The sequence below is a fragment of the Lactuca serriola genome, chromosome 7 (assembly GCF_051521515.1).
Source record: "Lactuca serriola cultivar US96UC23 chromosome 7, Lser_US96UC23_V15, whole genome shotgun sequence".
NCBI lineage: Eukaryota > Viridiplantae > Streptophyta > Magnoliopsida > Asterales > Asteraceae > Lactuca > Lactuca serriola.
This window is the reverse complement of record NC_136414.1, coordinates 137,546,188-137,564,840: the sequence shown is the minus strand read 5'-3', so window position 1 is coordinate 137,564,840 and position 18,653 is coordinate 137,546,188. Positions and strand designations below refer to the sequence as shown.

General features: G+C 32.7%; 1 non-coding gene and 1 pseudogene across 1 annotated transcript; one reads left to right on the top strand and one right to left on the bottom strand.

Moving 5' to 3' along the window:
* Positions 1-7,836: 7,836 nt before the first annotated feature.
* TRNAM-CAU (transfer RNA methionine (anticodon CAU)) lies at positions 7,837-7,922 on the bottom strand. The gene is given in 2 exon segments: positions 7,837-7,872; positions 7,885-7,922. It is a non-coding gene; the product is annotated as a tRNA-Met (tRNA).
* Positions 7,923-8,839: 917 nt separating this feature from the next.
* LOC145064386 (putative importin subunit beta-4) lies at positions 8,840-16,105 on the top strand (annotated as a pseudogene).
* Positions 16,106-18,653: the final 2,548 nt, after the last annotated feature.

Genomic DNA, 18,653 nt, shown 5'->3' with positions numbered 1-18,653 from the left:
CAAGTGCTGCCCTTCTAGCTCCCTGCTCTGGAATCAGCGGGCTTGGCCCGCTTGGTTGCCGGCTGGGACTGCGCCGGTCGCCGATCCCTCCCCTAAGACTCCACCTCCTCCCTAACCTGAGTCTCTAGCTCGATCTCCCTCTTCCGGGCATTTTCCTGAAGCTCGGGAAATGTCCGGTACGAGGAGTTCACCACGAACTCCCAAATATCTCTGCTCAAAATACTCAGATAACGACTCATACGTGCCTGCTCAGTAGACACGTGCTCAGGGCAGAACATCACCCTCTCATGAAACATCCTGGTAATAACCATAACCGACTTCGTACCCTGCTTGAGGGTCAAAAACTCCTATGCCAACCGATCCCGTTCCACCGAGGGGACGTACTCATCATGAAACATGGTGGTGAACCTCTCCCAGGTCACTGTAGCAAGCTCTGCTGGAGAATAGTGTGCTGTCGCAAACTTCCACCAGTCCTTCGCCCCTAGGCGAAGCTGGTTCAGCGCAAACCAAACCCTCAAGTGCTCCGGGCACGAGCATGTATAGAAACACCCCTCAATGTCAGATACCCATCTCATCGCTGCAATCGGATCATGTGTCCCATCAAACTCGGGTGGCTTCGTGTTGCTGAACTCCCTGAACAACAACGAGTCACCCCCCCCACGGCCTAGCAGCAGCGACGGCTGCAGTGGCCGCTGCAACAGCAGCCTCAGAAAGAGCGGCATAACGCTCGTCAAAAGTCCTAATCAGCGTGGTCTTAATAGACCCGAACATCTCTGGTATCTCTTCCCTGATGGCCGCAGCCACCTCCTCATGGATGATCCGGCGGATCTCCTCATCACTAGTCCCGCTGCTCTCTGGCGTATGACGTGTCCTCACCATGGTCTACCTCTGAAATACAACATACGATATATTAGAAACTCACTCGAGCATACTCGCACTCGATAACTCATCCCTCCTTGATCCCTGGCATCCCGAAGATTTTTACTTGAACTGTACACCGCCCCGGTGTTTTCAGTAGTACGGGCCCAATACTACCGTCCACATCGTATCAGTATACACCTCGAGTCCTCCTCTTAGGATCCCAAGTCCCAAGTAATCTATTATGCATAACCCATTCTCTAACAGATCTCTCAGAAGCTCCTCACTGCTACCTACTCACTCTCAAGCATCTCATAGCAGCTCACCCCCCTAGGCTAAGGCATCACAAATCAGGCCACTCTAGTCCTAATAGGAATACCTAGCCCACTCTAGCACGAGAATACATCATATCAATCTCATAAACATAAAACATAAGGGTATTTTGGGAAATCACCGTCGGGCGCTGACTGATCGTACACACGACTCTGCTCTGCGTCTTCCAAAAATCTTTAACTCTTTTTAGAAAGCTTGGTTCTCTTTTGAAAATATTTCTCAAATCCTCAGTTTGAGTTCAAATACGCCCGAAGGTGTACTCGAATCCTTCAAACCAAGGCTCTGATACCAACTTGTAACACCGTAATTTCCAAAACAATTTTTTGCATTTTATAAAAACATAATTCATTCATTATTCATAAAACATCATTATTTAAAACTCAATTGATAACATATATCAATCCCAAGATCTCATAACATAAAAATCCCGTGTGTGTACTGATCAAGCCGGCGCCTTTCCGCGATCCTCACTAGTACCTGAAACACATAACACAAAACACTGTAAGCACAAAGCTTAGTGAGTTCCCCAAAATACCACATATAACACATATTAGCCACTCGAGGCTATAACTCTGTGGGTCCGTGCACCCAAACTTTGTGAACCCTTAGGTTCTAACTCTGTAAACATGCATAGCATAAATCACATAGAATAATGCAGTGCAACACATAACACATATATAGCATACAAATAATGTACCACATAACTCTGGTTACGTACTCAAGGTAAAGTATAGTGAGAAGAATCACCTCGGATATCTCAGTAAATCTCTGACTCAGTAAACTCTGGTCTAGCCCCTACCTAATCACATGAAATAAATACTCTAATTAATACAACCCTCCGGGCTAGGCTAAACTCTCTCTCTATATATATATATATATACATCCTCTAGGAAGGGTAAAAGACTATCCTACCCTTCCGATGACTCTAAGGTCCAAACATTGACTAACCCTAAAAGTCAACGAAGTCAACGGTCAACCTTGACCAAACTCACCAAGTGCACAACTGTGACTTGGCAAGTCCACGCGTGTTCTTCACCCTCGTAGTCCTCATTCGACTCACTGAGTCAACCTCAACTCTGCAAATCATCACTGATCACATTATGTGAAATGTCCCGACCCAACTGGCCTAGTCCGGCTCCTGACTCGGCGAGTACCATCGTGCACTTTGTCCTCTAGATTCCCTCTGACTCACAGAGTCGCTTCCCCAACTCAGTGAGTCACCAACTGTGTGATTATCGGGAAAACCCTCATCCTACTCGCCGAGTCGGCTAATGAACTCGGCGAGTTCATGTCATGCTCAAGCTGAACTGACCTCCTGAGGTCAGATCCGCTCCTCTAAACCATAGATCCAGCTTCCCAAAGAATTATAATCACGTAAAGCTAGCATCTTGGTGCTCATGCAAAGGCTCAAAGGCCTTATTTGAAGATATGGCCTCTAAAATGACATCCTAAGCTCATAACCTCCATTAACACTCATAAATCTCAAGGGGAAAGGGTCTCTGGACCTCTTTGGGTCCAGATCTATAGCACCAACACGAGAACGGACCAATTACTCCATATAACCATCCTCTAAAGGGCTAAAAAGCCCTAACTCTAAGAATTACACCATAAACTGAAGAAGGGTCAAATGAATACCTCAAAATGAAGTCTTTGAGCTCTGGAATCACTAGATTAGCGCCCTCTTCAGCCTCCTCTTGCCGTGGGTCCTCTTCTATTTGCAAAACACTAACAAATGATCAAGAAATGACTCCTTTCCTCTCACAAACGCTCTAGCTCACTTAGGGTTTCTCTCTGGGTTCTGGTAGCCGCAAATGACGGTCATAAGGCCCTTTAAATAGGCCCCAAACCCAAGGAATTAGGGTTTCATTAAACAGCGTGGACTCGCCGAGTCCTTGGGGCGACTCGCCGAGTCCAGCCATCCACCCGGATAATGATTCGCGTCTCTACTCGGCGAGTCTACGCATCAACTCGCTGAGTTCTTCCATAAAACTTGAAATTCATCGAATAAATAAAATACATGAAATTCCAGATGTTACATACGACATGGCCAAGAGATCTCCACATTGTGGTGCCTGTTGACTATGTCGACCATTGACTTTGGTCCAGTTTGACTTAGGGTCAAACTTTGAGAATTTGGGTTGTTGATTGTGGATTTATCTTTTTTGGAGTTAGTCGGTTTGCAGGTTTGAGTAGTGCAAGGCGTGAGAGTGTTGTTGTGCTTCTCCCGTTCTTCAGTTCGGGTATTTTCTCACCATGCCAAGTATCCCATTATATGTCCTTTGCATGATAGGATAGGGGTATTGTTAGATTACAAGTACGTTGGTTGACTATGTTAACTCCTTGTTATGCTTGTGTAGTATATGACACTTGGTGTCATGGTATGCTAGACTGGTAGAGTCTTGTCTAAGGTTTATATGATATGTCTAAGTGTCATGATTGGTTAGGGTAATGATAGTATTGACTATTTGTATAATGTTTGCCCTAAGGGATTGTATGCAATCAAGTTGGATTTCCTGAGAGCTCTTGTTCTAATGCCCAATTGCATGGTTCTTGTTTGATTTATTATTTTCGATGGATCATCTATTCGAATGTCTATCTGATTCTGACTATGTATGGCTTTGGCATTGTATGGAAGACCAAGATTTTTCCCCTGACAATAATACGGAAAACTAGGATGTTGCTCCTGGCAATGGAGTTTGGCATTGTATGGAAGACCATGATTTGGCCCCTTATTCATTTCTCAACCACCATACACATATTTGATGCTTATTTCCCTCTTTACTATTACCAGTGACCCTAGAAAAAATATATACAAACTTTGAGGGATCAACACACACTTTTTTGGATCATGATAATCAGTGGATCAATTGGTAGAATCTATCAATTGTTCTAGATAAAAGGCATAAAGTCTCACATAAATAAGGATATCACCTTTTTTTCGAATTATTTTTACCAACCCTGGTAATCAATTCCTTATAGATGGTGTATTTCTTGCCTTTTTCATTTCTTTGTTTTCAAATTTTAATTATAGATGGTGTATTTCTTGCCTTTTTCATTTCTTTGTTTTCAAATTTTAATTATTGATTTGTGTTCTTCGATACTGGGGCTAATCAATCAGATTAGGTAATATATTGCAAGTGTTAGTATTTTGGATTTGTATTGTATAATGTCTTATGGTTATGGATTCAAAGTTGGGGTGGTGATGGTGGGGTGATAGTAGCGATGGTAATGATAAGGGAGGAGACTAGAAGAAGAAGAAACATAGAAGAATGTGGTTTTGGTATGGTGAGACCTTCAGACTAACATTTACTTAAATTATAAATAAGCAAAAGAAAACCATTAAAAAAACTAAAAAATAATTATAAAATAATTTTAGATGGCAATGAACAACCGTACTAAAAATTAAAACTATAAGAATAATTCGTCAAAAAAAAAGTTAAAGGAAAAGTAATGATATTTTATAAAGCACATAGACCATTAATGTAATTTTGTCTTATATAATTTTACATTTTGTTAAATTTTTTATTTAATTTTCCATTTTTTGGTTACAATTCACTATAAAAAATAGTTTTTTTATAAATTAATCTTAAGACTTTTTTATATTTTTCAGCAACATTTTAAACTTTTTTATAAAATTTACAACATTTTTTAAAACTTATTTTATAAAGTTTTATACAATATTCTTTTTTATAATTTTTTAAAACTTTTTTCGGTATGTTTTTAAAATTGTTTAATATGTAAGTAGATCAAAACTTGTATAATCAACCAACACAACAAATAGATTTTTTTTAACAACAAATTTAATTTACTCTTATTTCCACCTAATGTCGCTAACGGGACTTGAACCCTTGGTCCGAAGAAAGAAGACACTATCTGATACTGTTGGACTTGAAACTCTTTAGTAACACAACAAATAGATTGAAAGTCATAGAAGGAACCAACCAACACAATAAATAGTTCAAAACTCATATTTGTGTAACTTTTCTTTTAATCTTCTTTGTGGGAATAGCTCAAAACGAAGTTGGGTTTATGAGTTTGATTTATTTTTCTTGTTAATTGGTTCTATAAGTTCCGATCTATTTCTTATATAGATTGTAAAAAAGATTCTAAAAATGTTTTAAAAAGATTCTGAAAAACGTTATAAGAAAGTTAAAATATTGTAAAAAAAAGTTGTGAAGATTGTACAAAAGTTATAAATTTTACATAAAAAATTGTAAATGAGTCTTAGAAAAAAGTTAATTTGTAAATAAAAAAAAAAAAAACTGATTTCTAAAAGAAAAAAAAAATCACAATTTGTCCCTATGGTTTATAAAATATCTTACTTTGAGGACTTCCTAACAAAAAGTCATGCCAGTGGTCCTTATGGTTTCAGTTCATTGCACGATTGGTCTTAACCCCGTCATTTTTGTACCGTTAGTGCAGGGGTATTTTTGTCTTTTCATCTCGTTGTGCATCAAACTATATAATGTAAGCACCATCTTTTATCCTTCTACTTCTCATTCCTTTCTTTTGTTCTTCCCTCCCCACTCAAGTTCTCTTCCAAAAAAGAGATGATGGTGATATGCCACTATGGAAGGCCAGCGGTTTTGGTGACATCGTGGACTGATCTGAACCCTGGTCGTCAATTCTGATCATGCTCAAGGTTAAGAGGGACATGCAGTTTCTTTTAGATGGTTCAACCCTCCCATGTGCCCTAGGTCAACTGTTGTGATTCTGAGGTTGTTGCGTGGAAGAAACAATCTCGAAGCAAGATTGATGATGGTGAAATGGTTACTTTGTCTGAGTGGGTTGTTTTTTGTAGTGTGTTACTTTTTCAAGTAAAAAAGCAAGAAAATTTGGGGGGGGGGGGGGGGAATCTGTGTTTTGGTACCTTTTTTGTTATAACTTTTGAAGGATTTTCCATGTGATTGTATGTATTGTTGGGACAAGAATATGTAATGGTTATTATATATAATGTAAGTTTGATGTTTACTTTTAATGCGAACTGGTATTAGCAAGGAAGCAAATTTTCAGTTTGATTGCATGTAAGTGTAAAGTTGATTGTTAATGTGCAATAACATAACCAAAAAACTAGTTACCGTCCTTTATTACAAAAGAACCCATGGACAAGTTGTTTCTTTGGAAAGTACTAAATTGCCCCTGCCTTTATTACAGTCACCAGTCAATTCGGGGATAAGACCCCTACTCTTTATCCTAACTCTTATCTTGTCATTCTTTACATAATATCGATCCCTCCTTTCGTTGACAGAGTAGTTAGCAATAACTTCTCTGATCTTTTTCTTTTCCTTGAAAGTCTGATCAATCTTAAAAGCTTTTGTGTGAACCTCACCAGATGAACAAGAAACTGGTTTTAGAATGGATTTTAACAATTTCTTTCGAGGCTCTTGTTCACTAGCAAATGACTCAAACACATCATTATCTAAGACTTCTAAAGGTTCATCTTCAATGTCTTCATGCTCCTCTGTATTACTGTTTGTCTGATCAGGCTTCCTTAAGTCAATGTCTTCATTAAGTACACTATAAAAGTTGATCATGTTCACCTCCACATCATTAACCAACTCCTCAATAATAACCTTTGTTAGAGATAAAAAAATAACTTTTAACCCTTGTATGTGCATGCTCTTTATACCCTATTTCTTGAACCATTGTATCCAATTCATGCACAGAGAAACAGCAATATCTACGAAGTCGAAATTGTCTATTGTTCCATCTACGTACCTTTTCCCAAGGATTTTTGTGAATATCCCATCGTGATGGATTTTCAATGTGAATTAGTTGCTTATTCCATCTGAAACAAAGAATAACAAAAAAATCAACTATTTGGGCATAATTTCAAATCGACAAAATGTGTGATCACGTTAGTAAGTCACTTATGCTATAACCTTTCCAAATCATAGTTTGATGCTTTTGTGTGTTTGGAACGGACCGACCATAACATTAACACCATTATCGTTTTCAATCGAACTGGAAGATGATCCTTGCGTTGCGTTGGAGAAGATGATGATGAATGTGTAAGGTTTATGGGTAGCTGGAAGATGATCTTTGCAATTAATTGCAAAATATCATCCGTATATTATGCATAATGAAGGATTACAGAGACTGCTAAATAAAAAGACAAAAATACTCGTGCATTAACAGTACAAAAGTGACGGGGTTAGGGTCAATGACCAATCGCACAATTAACTGAAACCATAAGGACCAGTAGCGTGACTTTTTGCTAGGAAGTCCTCAAAATGAGATATTATGTAAACCACAGGGACCAATTGTGAAAATTTGTCTTTATAAAAGAAAAGGTTTGGAATATTTGACTAAACTCGTAAAAAAAAATTTAATATGTGATTTAAAAATATAAAAATTTTAAAATAGAAGCAATATGTGTTATGACGTAAAAACCAAAATACATAAATTTACTTTCATGTTCCATAAAATCTATTTGTTGGCAACTTTAAAAGATAAAAACGATTCGTTTTCTAAAAATCATCCCTTTAATTTAGCTACTTTAAAAAAATAATACTATTCGTTTTTCAAAAAGTAATGTTAATCCTAAGAACTAATATCGTCAAATAAAATAGTAATCGATTGAAGAACAACCCTCTTAATACTTGATTTTGTCTTTGCAAACAAGTGCTGAAAAGCAAAAACACTTGGGGTGAGAGAGGCTCGAACTCTCGACCTCAGGATTACTCAGAAAGCTATGAGACCTACGCGCTAGCCAACTGCGCCACCACCCCTTTATGTTACAAGCTTAAATAAAAGTATGAAGTCATAGATTTATTAAAACTTATTTCATTTAGTTTATAGTCGATGGTAATTGATAAAAAGAGATGTAGTTTATATCGATGAAAATTTGAGTAAAGCACAAATCTGATCAATGGGTTCGTTTGATTCATCCTAAAAATTATTGCAAATCCGTCTAGCTTTAATATCCAAGCTCTAAAAAGTTATTAAATAAGGGCTATTATGCTCCTAGTCTCCACTTGCCTAAAAACACAAGAAATACCACCGACTTTTTTAGTTAACAAGGCTACCAAAAGAAAAATTACAAATAATATTCTATTCCATTTATAGTACACCACAACATTCCCACGATATATCGTCTATGCCATCCTTTGAGGTTGGATATACGCTCATGTTGCAACTTTATAATATGGCTTCGCATTCCCACAATATATTGTCTATGCCATCCTTTGAGGCTGGATATACGTTCATGTTGCAACTTTATAATATGGCATGCAAAGCGTAATTTATTATTTTGACATGATACATCATCTACCAACGTTTTAATAATCTTTTCATATATCATAGGTGGTGTTGCATGCTATGGTGGTGTTGGCTTTGGTGATACTAAGGAATTATGTCATATCCAGTAGGAAATGAAGTGGTAACTGATATGGACAGTTCATTGATTTTGAAAACTCACCACGAAAAGTAAAAATGGGTCTCTAAAATTTTAGATGAGCAACAAATTAACAATAGATAGCTACAGATTAGCAACGAGTTAGCACGGAGTATAACGAAAGATTACATACATATTAGCGACAAATTAACAACTATCCAACGAATTAGCAACATATTTGCGACAAATTAGATGTTGATTAAAATTTTAGGCCCTTTCACGACACGAGCTATGTGCAATTGCACATCCAACATGGCCATTGTAACTAATGTGGTGACCATGTGGGAATGATGGAAAAAGATGGTGTTTGTATATATAGAGAAATAAAAATCAACATACTCTTAATCTAGGACGATATATACGTCCAACAGCCAACAACTTACTCATCTACACTACCTCTGATGTGGGGATGGTGTTAGTAACTTATACATTGTTGTTGTGAGGATGTTTATACTCATGTACTACCTATATATACACATCATTATGTACAAATGTGTAGAAAATGAACTCACGCTTATGCACTACCTCTGACATGGGGATAGTGTTACTTAACTCTTTATGTAATCTATATTTATATCTATATATCTATATCGTACTATATTATAAAGAAATTATTTTTCCTTTCATCATATTCATTTTAAAACTCTCATGTATTTTTCATTTCACCACATTTAGTTGAAACTCTCATGGCTTTTCAATTTTTTTTTAATAAAAATTATAAGTTGGTTAATAAGGTTAAATAAATATCAAACCTAAAATGTAATTATATATAAACTAAATTCAATATAAAAATGATATCTTTACTTCTACTTATAAAGTTATGTTTTTTTTTTAACTTTTAATATATTATACTTAATTTATTAGTTTTAATATAGTATTAGATGTAAACCATTATCATTTTAAAGATACAATTTTGGAACAATTTGTATAAAACACTTAAATTATTAATTTAAATATAACATTATAGGGTCAACTTAAATATAAATTTAAGTTTAAATTAAACAACCCAAAAAATATTTTATAAATAGTTAAGTGATAAATTGTAATGTATTTCTAATAATGATTATAAGTTGGTTAATAAAGTTAAATAAATATCAAACCTAAAGTGTAATCATAAATAAACTAAATTTTAATTTTAAAATAATATATTTACTTCTACTTATAAAGCTATGTCTTTAACTTTTAATATATTATACTTAATTTATTAGATTTAAAATGTTTTTGTATGTAAACCATTATCATTTTAAAGCTACAACTTTTGAATAGTTTGGACAAAATACTTAAATTATTAATTTAAATATAGTATTACAGTATCAACTTAAATATAAATTTCAGTTCCACTTAAAAAACCAAAGAATATTTTGTAAATAGATAAAGTGATAAATTGTAGTGATAAATATAAAAACTAAATTGTAATCTCAATTTAACTAAAATATTTTCTAAAGATATTTTTATAATCGTTAAAAGTTTTCAAATTAGTAGCTTAAAACAACTTACAATAACAATATTAAAAATAACTCTATATAAATGACTATTTTGTTACATTTAAAAAAACAATGTTTGATGTTTTAAAAAATTATAATGATAGAAATTAAAATATTAATCAAATAAATTTTAAAAATTTAATTAACAATAACAACAACTATAAATAACATTAAACCATATATTATATTTAATTTTATTCATGTGTAACTCGCGGATATATAAATCATTCAAACGATTGACTAAACTACAATATTAAAATCTCATATTATATTTCTATTTATAAATTATTACTTTAACTTTTTAACATATTATAGTTAACTTATTAGCTTAAATATGTTGTCGTATGTGAGCAATTATCATTTTAAAGTCACAACTTTTGTATAATTTATGAGTTGATGCAAAATAGTTAAATTATTAATTTCAATATAATATTAAACAATTAACTTAAATCAAAATTTCAATTAAACTTGATAAAAATGGAACCTACACCATTTTTTACACTCTACCATTGTGGGACAAATTTCTTTTCTAATATTTTTCAACAAATCTCAACAACATAGTTCTTTTTGCAGGAGAAATCATACTATGCATTGGCATCATTTTGTGAGAACATGGGAGAAGAAATCATCCCGTTTATTGATCGTCTAATGGGGAAACTACTTGTTGCTCTCCAAAATAGTCCAAGAAACTTACACAAAACATGTTTGGTATTGATGCATCTTTCATGCTTTACTTATATTATATTCGTCAATGAACTTATCAAGCTTCTTTTTAATTTTTCCAATCTGCGATTAGTTCAGTTGCATCTGCTACACATAAAGCATTTCTCCCCTATGTTGAAAGGGTTCTAGAATGGATGAAAACTTTCATGGTGCTTACAAATGAAGAGGACATGTGTTCACGAGCAAGGACTACTGAATTGGTGGTGATAGTTGCAATGATTGCAGAAAAGGACAAAATGGAATCGGTTTTACCATTTTTCATTGAAGCTACAATTTTTGTAATAACTCTATCATTATCTCCATAAATAAGTTATATTCACTAGTCTGAAGTGCTTTGACTTATTAACATATTAAGGGTATGGGCTGGAGTGAGTACACTTCGTATGTATACTCATGGATTTTTTAGCAACATGGCAGAAATTTTAGAAGATGAAATGGTTAAGGTATGCAATCATTGTGGATTATTTTCTAAAAGTTTGAAATTTTTTTTGATTTGTGACTTGATGTATTATTGTACATAGTATCTTCCATATGTTGTACCTTTGGCATTCTCTTCTTGCAATCTTGATGATGGATTTGCTGATAAAATTGATGATTCTGATGAGGATGAAGATCCTAATGGATTTTCTGCAGTTTCATCTGATGATGAATCCCAAGATGAACCTAGAGTACAACGTATCAATATAAGAACTGGTGTTTTGGATGAAAAGGCTGCTACAACTCAAGCCCTTGGTGTACTTGCCTTTCATACAAAGAGTGCCTATGAGTCGTATCCTTTTCACTTATTTATATCTTATTGTGTCAATATAATTAACCAACATCAGTCTAGAAGGCTAGAATTGTAATTTCCTATTTACCTTAAGATATTTGGAAGAGACCCTGAAGATTATGGTGAAGCATTCCATCTATTTCCATGAAAATGTTCGACTTTAGGCCATGACTGGTTGAAATGTAAGTCACAAATAATTCTCTTCCAGAATGGTTGTTCCTTCCATCTCTGAAAATCAGTTTCTTTCTAAATGTAGATACTCTAACAGCTGCTCATGTCTGCCTACAATGTCATGATGTAAGTGTGTACTTCATAACCCATCATTCTTTTTAAAATTGGTTTTGGTTATTTTAGTTATATTCTTTTGCATATGAAAGAAGAAACTACTTTAGTTGTCTACATATGGTCATCTAATATTCCAATGCTTACATTCACCTTTGTAGGATGGAGAATCCCAAACAAAACAAATTCTCGGTAAGTTCATATATCATTATTGTGAATCCCTTGTGGGATTTTTATGTTTAAAAGAGAAAACAAATTCTTAATTACCTAATCTTTTAAAATGCATCAAATTTTTAGATTTTGTGATGAAAATTTACATCAAGAGTGTGAATGAAGATGATGACAAAGATGTGGTTGCTTAAGCTTGCATGAGTGTAGCACAGATCACCAAGGATATTGGATATGTTGCAGTTTAATCTCGTAAAAACTTTTATTATTTAATTTCTTTTTAATTGTTTTTAGATTTACTAACTTCTCAAATGTCGTCATTCTCATTTGTTTTAAATTTTAAAACTCAGACATGTATAAGCTTGTGGAGTCAACTATGGCATTGCTATGGCAAAACTCAGTATGTCAGAAAGTGAAATCTAACATTGATATTGAAGATGATGAACATATTCATGAACACAGTGAAATGCTCATGGATGCTATTACAGATCTTCTTCCTGCTTTTGCCAAGGCCATGGGTTCTGACTTTGCACCTTTCTTTGAACCTCTGTTTGACCCATTAATGGATTTCATGTAGAAAGAATCAGACTCAACACAAGATCGGACAATGGTGGTTGCATGTCTGGCTGAAGTTGCTCAACATATGGGTACAACATTTTCTACCTATGTAAACGTAATCTTTTCTAGGTAATCTTGATTTTTTTTTTCATGACCATAAAATTAATTAAATTGAAGATCGGATCCTTTTTTAGACTTTAATGCCTTTGGTACTTAGAGAATTAGATTCACCATCAGCAACCAATAGGAGGAATGATGCATTTTGTGTTGGAGAAATGTGCAAGAATGGTGGCGAATATGGTCTTAAGTATCCTTTATAAATATTTTTTGATTCTACTACTTTTAAAGTTTTTTTTTATGTTAAATCTCTCAGTTGATGCTTTCACTTATTCATCATATACTTGGATGATGTGTTGCCATGTCTTTTTCTATTGTTTGAAGAATCTGAGAAAGACCATGAAGTAAGGGATAATGCAGCTGGTGCAGTTGCAAAGATTATTATGGACCACCAAAACTCTGTCCCACTATATCGGGTCCTCCCTATACTCCTCAAAGCTACTCCTTTAAAAAAAGATTATGAGGAATCCATCCCTGTTTATAATTGTATTTACAACCTTGTTTTATCATCCAACCAACTGGTACTTGTTTAAAATGTGTTCTTCTTCCACTCATAATGATCATACTGTTAAGTGCTAACACATTTGTATGGTTTCTAATACCAACTGTTGAAACAGATCCTTGAGCTAGTTCCGAATTTCGTTATGGTTTTTGCAGAAGCAGCCATGTCACCACTAGAAACACGTGAAGTTAAAATTCAAATAGGAGGGGCTCTCTTTCGCTTATTATCACTTTTTGGTAGAGAAATGCATCCAATTTTAAGAAACCTCCTACCAACATATGTACGTGCATTAGCTGCTATTTTACCAAAAAAGTTTTTGGTCATCACTCTCCTAGGATAACCATCATGTTTTGGTTGACAACTAAATGAAAGAAAGTTGTGCAAATGATAAATCATCTTGCAATAATGACCTCTTGACTAGAAGTAAATTGATTACTAGATGCTTTTGAAACATCACCATTTTCCAACAGAGATATATTTCATCTCTTCCCTCGTTCATCATCCGAAGGTTTATTTTTTGGCTTGGCTATAGCCCACTTTTTTTGGACACCACACTATGTAAAAATTCAGTAGAATAATAAAATGAATAAAATTTTGTTGAATTATATGGCATTTAGCCTGTTTCATAGTATTTCCTTCCTACTAATCCAACCCAATTTTCTCCAACAACAACCTTAAAAAAAACCAAAGTTTCTTCCTGAAAAAGAATAAAAAAATCAAAGTTGATGCGGATAAAGAGAATGAAGCCAATGGAAATAATATGAGAAACATACTTTCTGTTGGGAATTCAAATAACAGTCGTCTCCGACTTTAAAACTAAGAGGAGTTAACTACAACATGTGGAAATCAACAACGCAAAAGGATAAAAACACCAAACCACATAAAATGTGCAGAATATTCACGTTCAAAACATATTGTTATCGAACTCAACACAATTGGAATGATAACATATACAAACTTTGGTTGGGTTTCTAGTTTGAGTTACAAACTTTAAAACAAAAATAAAAAATAACCACTATATGAAGTTTGTAACTAAAATTCTAAGGTGGTGTTTGTTTTTTTTATTAAAAACCTCTTCAAACATCTATGTGTTGTGCGGCGCAGCACACGCGCATCACTTTCTTTCCCGCAGTTGTTTGTTTTTTCGCAGACTTCGAAATTAAAAACCTCTTCACGTACTCTGCTTGGGACAACACTTGAAAATTGCTTCTACCCTCTTTTAACGTAAACCTAAAAAAACGGCCGACCTCCCCCATTATCGTTCCAGGAAATTGATCGCAAGAGAGGCTCTCGTCTCCCACCTCCCATCGACGACGCTACTGCTCTCAGCTCAGCCCCCACCGGCGCCTCTACCTCCGGCAGTCCATCATCGCAGGTATTTTCTTCTTCTTCTTTTTTTTTTTTTTGCTGTTGAAGGCAGCGATTCTGCTTAGGTATTTTCAATATTTTGATTTTTTTGTTGGGTTTACTTCATAGTTCATGCTTCATATTAATTGTTTGATTTTTGTTGTTGAATCTTTGTTCTTGCTTAATCTTGATGCTAATCTTATCTAATAGTTGATGATGTTGTTTCTATATTTGATTAATGATAAGTTTTTGTTGCAATGATTATGAGTTTTTGCTTAAAATGTCACATATTGCTACTTAATTACCATGAAATATTGCTGAAATATCATAAAATTGTTGCTGAATTGTCACTAATTATTGTTGAAATGTCACAAATTGTTGCTGAATTGTCACAAATTGTTTCTGAAATGTCACAAATTGTTGCTGAAATGTCATGAAATATTGTTCAAATGTCATAAATGTTGCTGAAGTGTGATAATTGTTGCTGAAATATGAATAATCTTTGTTGAAATTGGTTATTTTCATCAATACAAGTTGTAATTATGTTGAAAGTTGTTGGTATAAGGTTATGTTTGCTAAAGTATGTATTCCATATGTTTTTTTATTAGCAATGGCAGATAAACATACATGGACCAATGAGCAAACAAAATTCTTATTGAACACTTGTATTGAAGAAGTACAAACTATGGGTAGAAAAGGTTTGAGTTTGCACAAACACTCATGGAACAAATTAGGAACATCCATTAAAGAAAAGTTTGGTGTGGATTTGAGTCAAAGACAATTGAAAAATGCTTATGACAACCTTAAATCCAAATACACAAGATGGTTATATTTGAAAAACAAAATTGGCAACCTTTACAATCCTCAAACAAACACTTTTAACTTAACAAATGGTTATATATATATATATATATATATATATATATATATATATATATATATATATATATATACATACACACACATATTAATATGTATTTTGTTTATGTAGCTGTCATTTATTCTTATACTACTTTTGTTACATTGATTGGGTTTAGGGACATTCAAAAGCCGCTTCTTCAAAAACTGTCCCATTGTTGTTTCTAGAGCTTTGTGCAGAACTCTTTGATGGAAATGGTGCCTCGGGTAATCTCAGCTATGCCACATCCCAAACACCATCGGGACATGGATCATCTTCTTTCCATGTCGCACCACTACAGCTTATGGACACCCATTCTATTAACATAGATAAGGATGATTTCTTTTCCAATCATACTACTCAGCCACCACCTTCTGCTGCTTCACCTTCTGGTAACCCCAACAAAAGAGTTAAACCCTCAACTCCTAGACCTCGAGCTGCTAGTGCCTCACCTAAGCCACTTTTTAGTGCCTCCCCTAAAGCTTCTATTACTGTTGATGATTTTGCATTGGAGATGCAGAAAGCTCTACGACATTTGACTCAAGGGCCAACAATTCCCCAATGTTTAGAGAAGCTAGAGTTACTTGAGTTAGGCCCAGTAGACCCTCTACGATTTGCTGCTTATCATATTTTTGGAGGGACCATGAATATGAGAGAGAGATGTGGGTAAATTTGCTTAATGATTCACAGATATTAAGAGGATGGATAGAGATGACACATACAAGTTTAGGAGTATTGAAGGATGGAAAAATTGTATGCCTTGAAAGGCAAAAAACATGCCATAATGAGTTTTTTATATCAACTTCGTATAAATGTAATTACTTCAAAATTAATAAGAGTGATATGATTATTTTAATAACGTGTCTCTCTCTCTCTCTATGTGTGTGTGTGTGTTTGGGGGGGGGAGGGGTTGTCTATATATATATATATATATATATATATATATATATATATATATATATATATAACTCTATTCTGCACAACGCAAGAAATTTACTTAAATCAAATTCATTTGAAATTTTCACAACAAAAGAGTTTTCTAATTTGTTTTATACTTATGATATCAAATATAAAGTTGTTAATCACTACAACTCAAAAGTTTTTGTGACTTGTGGTTAGTAATTGGTAGTGACTTTTTATTTTCCTCTCATTTATATACATTGTATCCATATTAGCAATATATAAATAAGTTTACTCACAAACAATCACATGTTTTAAAATATTTTTAATTAAAATATGAAGAGTTGAAAAAAAAAGAATGTTTTGCCGCATCATGGTTATTACTATGCAGATTTTTCTTGGAACAATAAATATTCTTTCATATCTAGTTTAATGTTATTAAAAAAAATTTGTTGTGTGCCTTAAAGGCATCAAACATGCTATAATGAGTTTTTATATCTATCTATATCATACATACTTATAAAGCTAACATTTTTTTCTTGAATCTCATGCATTTGAAACCCCCATAAAAATTTGTCAACACCTCATGTATTTGAAACCCCCACACCCTTTCACCTTCAAAATAATTAATCACACATAATCTCATTCCAAGAAAATCACACACTCTATAGGTTCAACACATCATCATATCATATCTTCATATCATCATATCATATCATATCACAATCATAATCATATCATATCATATCATATCATATCATAATATATTATAAATGAAGCATTTTCCCTTTCACCACATTCATTTGAAACTCCCATGCATTTTTCCTTTCACCACATTCATTTTAAACTCCCATGACTTTTCAATGTCTTTCTAATAATAATTATAAGTTGGTTAATAAGGTTACATAAATATCAAACCTAAAGTGTAATTATATATAAACAAAATTTCAATATTAAAATAATATCTTTACTTCTACTTATAAAGTTATATTTTTTTTAACTAACATATTATACTTAATTATTAGTTTTAATATAGTATTGGATGTAAACCATTATCATTTTAAAAATACAATTTTGGAACAATTTGTATAAAATACATAAATTATTAATTTAAATATAACATTACATGGTCAACTTAAAAATAAATTTTAGTTTAACTTAAACAACCCAAAAAATATTTTGTAAATAGTTAAAAGTGATAAATTGTAATGTCTTTCTAATAATGATTATAAGTTGGTTAATAAAGTTAAATAAATATCAAACCTAATGTGTAATCATAAATAAACTAAATTTCAATTTTAAAATAATATATTTACTTCTACTTATAAAGTTATGTCTTTAACTTTTAATATATTATACATAATTTATTAGATTTAAAAGGTTGTTGTATGTAAACCATTATCAGTTTAAAGCTACAACTTTTGAACAGTTTGGACAAAATACTTAAATTGTTAATTTAAATATAACATTACAATATCAACTTAAATATAAATTTCAGTTCCACTTAAAAAACCAAAGAATATTTTGTAAATAGTTAAAAATGATTAATTATAGTGATAAATACAAAAACTAAATTGTAATCTCAATTTAACTAAAATATTTCCTAAAGATATTTTTATAATCGTTAAAATTTTTCAAATAAGTACCTTAAAATAACTTACAATAACAATAGTTAAAAATAACTCTATATAAATGATTATATTTTTACCTTTAAAATAAAAAAACAATGTTTGATGTTTTAAAAAATTATAATGATAGAAATAAAAACATTAAGCAAATAAATTTTAAGAAAATAATTAACAATAACAACAACTATAAATAACATTAAACCATATATTATATTTAATTTTATTCATGTGTAACTCTCGGGTAGAGGTCATTCAAACGATTGACTAAACTACAATATTAAAATTTCATATTATATTTATGTTTATAAAATTATGACTTTAACTTTTTAACATATTGTACTTAACTTATTAATTTAAATATGATTTCGTATGTGAGCAATTATCATTTTAAAGTCAAAACATTTGTATAATTTATGAGTTGATGCAAAATAGTTAAATTATTAATTTCAATATAATATTAAACAATTCAATTAAATCTAAATTTCAGTTAAACTTGAAAAAAATCGAGAAACTATTTTATAAATAGTTAAAGATTATAAATTATAGTGTCAAACCAAAATTGTAATCCTAAATTAACAAAATAAATAAATAATAAAAAAACATTAAATTGTTTTTATAATCATTAACAATTTTCAAATAAATAGCTTAAAAATAACTTAAAATAATAATAGTTAAAAGTAATATTATATA